General features: G+C 42.6%; 1 pseudogene; it reads left to right on the top strand.

Moving 5' to 3' along the window:
• Positions 1-5,422, top strand: part of LOC142483562 (uncharacterized) — a 10,576-nt pseudogene extending 5,154 nt beyond the window's left edge.
• The last annotated feature ends 2,585 nt before the right edge of the window (positions 5,423-8,007 follow it).

Below are 8,007 nucleotides of genomic sequence, written 5' to 3'. Positions count from 1 at the left end.
CGCCCCCACACTCTCTCTCTCGCCCCCACACTCTCTCTCGCCCCCACGCTCTCTCTCTCTCTCACCCACACTCTCTCTCTCTCTCACCCACACTCTCTCTCTCTCACCCACACTCTCTCTCTCACCCACACTCTCTCTCTCACCCACACTCTCTCTCTCACCCACACTCTCTCTCTCCCACACTCTCTCTCTCTCTCCCACACTCTCTCTCTCTCTTCCCCACACTCTCTCTTCCCCACACTCTCTCTCTCCCCCACTCTCTCTCTCCCCCTCTCTCTCTCTCGCCCCCACACTCTCTCTCTCCCCCACACTCTCTCTCTCCCCCACACTCTCTTTCTCCCCTACACTCTCTTTCTCCCCCACACTCTCTCTCCTCCACACTCTCTCTCTCCCACACTCTCTCTCTCTCCCACACTCTCTCTCTCCCCCACACTCTCTCTCTCCCCCACACTCTCTCTCTCCCCCACACTCTCTCTCTCCCCCACACTCTCTCTCTCCCCCACACTCTCTCTCTCCCCCACACTCTCTCTCTCCCACACTTTCTCTCTCCCCCACACTTTCTCTCTTTATCCCCCACACTCTCTCTCTCTCTCTGTCCCCCACACTGCAGCAAAGGTTATTCCCACCTTTCTCCTAGGGCAGGGATATCCAAACAATGTAATTCCAGCGCACAGCAAAAAGAGAGTCGGGTTAATAAAAAATAAAATAATTTATTTAAACCGCATTAAAAAAATAGAGGGTGCAACCTTTCAAGGATGAGGTGTGTATGTATATATATGTGTGTGTGTATGTATATACAGTATATGTGTGTGGACTGGGGGCGGGACTAGGTGGCGAGTAGATTTTTTGGTTGGGCGAGTAGATTTTTGGGTGATTTGTCGAACACTGTATATATATATATATATATATATATATATAGCTTATTGCTGCAGCAAAGGTTATTCCCACCTTTCTCCTAGGGCAGGGATATCCAAACAATGTAATTCCAGCGCACAGCAAAAAGAGAGTCGGGTTAATAAAAAATAAAATAATTTATTTAAACCGCATTAAAAAAATAGAGGGTGCAACCTTTCAAGGATGAGTTGTGTATGTATATATATGTGTGTGTGTATGTATATACAGTATATGTGTGTGTGTATATATATACTTTTATTTTTAATTATTTTATTTTTTATTAACCCGAATCTCTTTTTGCTGTGCGCTGGAATTACATTGTTTGGATATCCCTGCCCTAGGAGAAAGGTGGGAATAACCTTTGCTGCAGCAATAAGCTTGAGAAGTATATTATTTATATTTTTTCTTACATTTTCTTTTGAAGATTTTTTGCACCATAATGTATGGCACTTTTTGTTAAACTGTTTTAATTGCTGTGTAGCACAAATCAGGAAAAATGATGTAAATATGGCAGAAACGTCGGTTCCTATTTTAATCAACCAAGTTAAGTCTACTGTAAGCTGTATATTTACCCATTTTTGGACATTAGTGGTGTCAAGTGTGGGGGTTTTGGCCCAGGATTACAGGGGTTAAACCCCATTAGGCCACCCTCTACTCTCACCTGAGAAGCAAGGGGTTAACTGGGCTGGAGTCCAGTAATGTGGTTTTGCCTTGCTTCAGCCATCCAACTGTTTATTCCCCTGTAAAAATTTATTGTTTCTGTTCCAGTGACTGCACCACACAAACACTGGAATCCATCCGGGAGGGCAAGGGTTAATAGTTGAATAGTGATTCTAGCCCTTTGTTTAAGTTACCCTCAAAGATGCCTGCCTACTAAGGAATGCGACCAAATGTTTAGGAAGCTGGAGTGGTTGGTGAGTGTTAAAACTCACACTTACAAACCATAGTATCCTGCCAGACACTCAATTTGGTAGACTGGCCAAACGCCCCTGATTTAGGAGTGGGGCTACAGAATGAGTGACCTTATTAAATATAAGAATATTATGAGATGTCCTCGGCTGAACATGCTATAAGTTACATATGTGTAAGCGGGGGGCCGAGCCGCAAATAATGATTACAGACACCTGCTGTTTAGCAGGTCCTATGAGACAGATATTAATATCTCTCTTAATTTTAGTATTACACTGTAATATTTAGTCTTATTGGGAGCGCCATGCGTGTCGGAATGTATTAATATGGCTCGCGTGCCAGTAAGTTTCACTGAACTGAAGTTATGACGTTATTTAGATAGGAAAAGCAGTTTTTAAACGTCCTTGGGTGGGAGGAGTTTTACTCTGAGGAAAACTGTCAACCTCACCACTGATTTATGAGAGGGGCTGGGTTTAGGTTGTGTTCAATGGGAAATAATTGTATAAGAACCAGGCTCAGCCTATGGCTATTGTCTTTCGTGTCTTGATGATTATGAAGATTGCTGTATGAACTGCCAGTCCAGATGTGACTGTTTCATCATTCCATCTTAAGTGAGTGTCCATATTTTGTCTGTCATTTGTATATCTCGTGTGTTCACCTTTTTCAAGGAATAAATTATATTTTATCATATCTAAGTCTCGTCCAGTTCAACCCAGTTATATTTTGGTGTGTATTATTAATAGCCTGTCTCAAAGCTACCGTCACAAGTGGTCAGATACTCGTGGGATGCCAATGGCTAGCTGGCCCCTTGAGCCACTAAAGGGTTAATATATCACAAAGTACAACAAAAGTTATTTGATAAGAACAATATATGAAGAACATTGATACAGGGAGTAATGTGATTTCTATTACTGGCGTGAGGAGAAAATATTTATTTCCATTTATGAGACATAATTGTAACATGATTAATTGGGGTGTTTTTTTTGCCTTCCTCTGGGTGAATGTAACGATAACAATGTAGCTTTAATTATGTTCAGTATGTTGCACGAGTAGAATTTTATAAAGGTTCAACTCAATGAACATATATCTCTCATCCAAATCTTCTCTGATGCATTGCAATGTTACATTAATACATTTTCTCACCATAGATGTATCTTCAGCACATGACTCGTCTGTGAGCAAGAAGCAACGTAAGAAATGTCCCAAACATCAAATTACATGAGGGGTTAATGGAAATATGTTTTAAGGACTTCAACATTGCATAAGTCTGTATGAGAATTGGAACAAGATTACCAGAAACTCGGCAGAGCATTCCTATACATCAACAGCCTTTTACTAAACTTACAGACACCGCAAGACAAGGAGAGGGTTTAAAGAACAGAGACATGAACCCCTACTGTGGGACATACGGTAATGTTATACCGCAGATAATCCATACAGGGAAGAAATCCTATAACTGCTCTGAATGTGGGAAAAGCTTCAATAAGAAATATCATCTTGTTACACACCAAATAATCCACACAGGGGTGAAGCCTTATAACTGCTCTGAATGTGGGAAAAGCTTCAGTCAGAAATCAAATCTTGTTACACACCAAATAATCCACACAGGGGTGAAGCCTTATAACTGCTCTGAATGTGGGAAAAGCTTCAGTCATTAATCAGGTCTTGTTACACACCAAAGAATCCACACAGGGGTGAAGCCTTATAACTGCTCTGAATGTGGGACTAGTTTCCATGATCAATCAAGTTTTTGTAGACACCAAAGAATCCACACAGGGGAGAGACCCTATAACTGCTCTGAATGTGGGAAAAGCTTCATTAAGAAATCGCATCTTGTTACACACCAAAGAATCCACACAGGCGTGAGACTTTCTAACTGCTCTGAATGTGGGAAAAGCTTCAGTAACAAATGGCTCTTGTTACACACCAAAGAATCCACACAGATGTGAGACCTTTTAACTGCTCTGAATGTGGGAAAAGCTTCAAGCAAAAATCAATTCTTGTTACACACCAAAGAATCCACACAGGGGTGAGACCTTATAAATGCTCTGAATGTGGGAAAAGCTTCTGTCAAAAATCAAGTCTTGTTACACACCAAAGAATCCACACAGGGGAGAAGCCTTATGATTGCTCTGAATGTGGGAAAAGCTTCAGTCGGAAATCGCATCTTGTTACACACCAAAGAATCCACACAAGGGAGAGGCCCTATAACTGCTCTGAATGTGGGAAAAGCTTCAGTCGGAAATCGCATCTTGTTAGACACCAAACAATCCACACAGGGATGACACCCTATAAACTGCCCTGAATGTGGAAAAAGCTTCAGTAAGAAATCACATCTTATCTCGGGAGATCTCAGACTTCTCTGCTGTCGATGCCGGCTCCATTCTTGATCAAAATCTCACTCCTACTCTGTACTCTGAACAGTCACGACTTTGGACTCCTTCCCCCCCTCGTACATAGATACACATTCTCTACTGTTTAAAATGCATTCAATTTGTATTAATTATGGGGTATATTTTAGTGCAATTCACTAAGGCTTCTTCAGGAGTTAATGTGGGTATATCTGTCCCTACCTTCTTTATAGGCACTTCCCTGTTTCTATTGGTTCCCATAAGCGCAATCCAATTGATTGAGAAACATCTTGATGTAATATTTCTCTTCTACATTGAGTTTGTATACTATGTAACATACTTTGTGTATCTGCACTATTCTATATAGATTATAAAATATAACTTGTGTGATTATAGATAACCAGATCTGTGTCTTTAACATTCAGAGATTGGTTATATCTCTATTTAACACTTCTCTTTGCATTAAGTTTATGCTATGGATTCTGTGTTATATTGTACTACAGTATTTGGGGTTTCAGTATATTCCCACTGCTATATGTATTACTCTGTGTATTAGATTTTAAGTAAAGAATTGTGCAAATTAAGATAACCCCGATCTGTGTCTTTAATTATTAGACACATTAGACAGTGAATCTCTTTCCCCTCTATATACACTATTTGAGGGACTATATGTGTCTGATTATTTAAGATGTCTTTTTTCAACAAATGTAGTTCATCAATATTTGTTGATTTAAATTCTTTCCTTTACATTCAAATTATGAGTGATATGTGTGATTTAAGATATTCCTATCTAGGTCTTTATTTATTAGACATAAATGGACTATATATCTTTCTTTATTAAATTCAGTGTGATTTAAGATATTCCTATGTCTTTATTTATCAGACATAGATGGACTATATATCTTTCTGAGGTTCGTTACTGTATTAAATTCAGTGTGTGATTTAAGATAATCATTCTTTGTCTCTAATTAGATATGTCTTTCTATACATATACTGTATAAGTGATACTTATTCCTAATGGGGATAGTAACATTCTCTATTGAATATATTCATCCTTTCTTTAAGGGTGTAATTTCCAATAAGCTGCCACTCTTACAGTAGTTTGTGAATTAAACCAACTTTATTCTAAGTAGTGATACCATGTTAAATATGCATCAAATTGTCTGCCCTTTATTAACATGGCTGCAAAGTAACAGTATATACCCAGCGGCGTTTGTATTGATTTATATGTATGGGACAAGGAATCAGATGGTGGTTATGTTATGATATAACAGTAAATCCTTCTCCTGAATGTATACTGATTATTGTTAGGAGTACCAATTACATTTCAGTGCACAGTATTACAACTGTCACACACACGATGCACAGCTATCTCTCACTCCCTGACACACACACGATGCACAGCTATCTCTCCCTGTCACACACACACACGATGCACAGCTATCTCTCACTCCCTGACACACACACACGATGCACAACTATCTCTCACTGTCACACACACACGATGCACAGCTATTTCTCACTATCACACACACACGATGCAAAGCTATCTCTCCATGTCACACACACACGATGCACAACTATCTCTCACTGTCACACACACACACGATGAACAGTAATCTCTCACTATCACACACACGATGCACAGCTATCTCTCCATGTCACACACACACGATGCACAACTATCTCTCTCTGTCACACACACACAATGCACAGCTATCTCTCACTCCCTGACACACACACACGATGCACAGCTATCTCTCACTGTCACACACACATGATGCACAGCTATCTCTCACTGTCACACACACACACGATGCACAGCTATCTCTCACTGTCACATGCACACGATGCACAGCTATCTCTCCCTGTCACACACACACGATGCACAGCTATCACTCAATGTCACACACATGATGCACAGCTATCTCTCCCTGTCACACACACACGATACACAGCTATCTCTCCCTGTCATACACACATGATGCACAGCTATCTCTCCCTGTCACACACACACACGATGCACAGCTATCTCTTACTGTCACACACACACACGATGCACAGCTATCTTTCACTGTCACACACACGATGCACAGCTATCTCTCACTGTCACACACACATGATGCACAGCTATCTCTCACTGTCACACACACACACGATGCACAGCTATCTCTCACTGTCACATGCACACGATGCACAGCTATCTCTCCCTGTCACACACACACGATGCACAGCTATCACTCAATGTCACACACACGATGCACAGCTATCTCTCCCTGTCACACACACACGATACACAGCTATCTCTCCCTGTCATACACACATGATGCACAGCTATCTCTCCCTGTCACACACACACACGATGCACAGCTATCTCTCACTGTCACACACACACACGATGCACAGCTATCTTTCACTGTCACACACACGATGCACAGCTATCTCTCACTGTCACACACACACATGATGCACAGCTATCTCTCCCTGTCACACACACACACGATGCACAGCTATCTTTCACTGTCACACACACACGATGCACAGCTATTTCTCACTGTCACACACACACACACGATGCACAGCTATCTCTCACTGTCACACACACACACACACACACACACGATGCACAGCTCTCTCTCACTGTCACACACACAAACGATGCACATCTATCTCACACTGTCACACACACACGATGCACAGCTATCTCACACTGTCACACACACACGATGCACAGCTCTCACTCCGCCACACACGATGCACAGCAATCTCTCCCTGTCACACACACGATGCACAGCTATCTCTCCCTGTCATACACACACGATGCACAGCTATCTCTCCCTGTCACACACACACGCTGCACAGCTATCTCTCACTGTCATACACACACGATGCACAGCTATCTCTCCCTGTCACACACACACGCTGCACAGCTATCTCTCACTGTCACACACACGATGCACAATTATCTCTCACTCCGTCACACATGAGGCACAGCTATCTCTCACTCCCTGTCACACACAAGGCACAGCTATCTCTCACTCCCTGTCACACATGAGGCACAGTTATCTCTCCCTCTCTGTAACACACGAGGCACAGTGATCTGTGCTGATTATTGAGTGACAGCTGCTCCGCCTGCAACAAAACTCGCTAATTAAAGAGAAGCATCTGGCTCAGCGGAGAGATCCTCGGCCCCTCACTCATTGCCCCGGGGGGCGGCCCGGGGTACGTCAGGCACTGCCACCTGCCAATATGTAACACCAGCATCTAATATAGAGCAGGGCCGAGTATCATTCCTGCAGGAATTCCTCTCCTGGAGACTTAACCCCTTTTGTGATATACTGTAGAGGCCATAGTCCCATTGCGTACGTTAATGCGGGGTATGCCTGTAGTTACTCAGGCCTGTTAGCTTAGTCCCATTGCGTACGTTAATGCGGGGTATGCCTGTAGTTACTCAAGCCTGTTAGCTTAGTCCCATTGCGTACGTTAATGCGGGGTATGCCTTTAGTTACTCAGGCCTGTTAGCTTAGTCCCATTGCGTACGTTAATGCGGGGAATGCCTGTAGTTACTCAAGCCTGTTAGCTTAGTCCCATTGCGTACGTTAATGCGGGGTATGCCTGTGTTACTCAGGCCTGTTAGCTTTGTCCCATTGCGTACGTTAATGCGGGGTATGCCTGTGTTACTCAGGCCTGTTAGCTTTGTCCCATTGCGTACATTAATGCGGGGTATAACTTTAGTTACTCAGGCCTGTTAGCTTAGTCCCATTGTGTACGTTAATGCGGGGTATGCCTGTAGTTACTCAGGCCTGTTAGCTTAGTCCCATTGCGTACGTTAATGCGGGGTATGCCTGTAGTT

This window comes from Ascaphus truei, unplaced genomic scaffold (genome assembly GCF_040206685.1).
Source record: "Ascaphus truei isolate aAscTru1 unplaced genomic scaffold, aAscTru1.hap1 HAP1_SCAFFOLD_336, whole genome shotgun sequence".
Taxonomy (NCBI): Eukaryota; Metazoa; Chordata; class Amphibia; order Anura; family Ascaphidae; genus Ascaphus; species Ascaphus truei.
The sequence above is the reverse complement of the archived record's forward strand: the minus strand, read 5'-3'. Positions and strand labels throughout refer to the sequence as shown.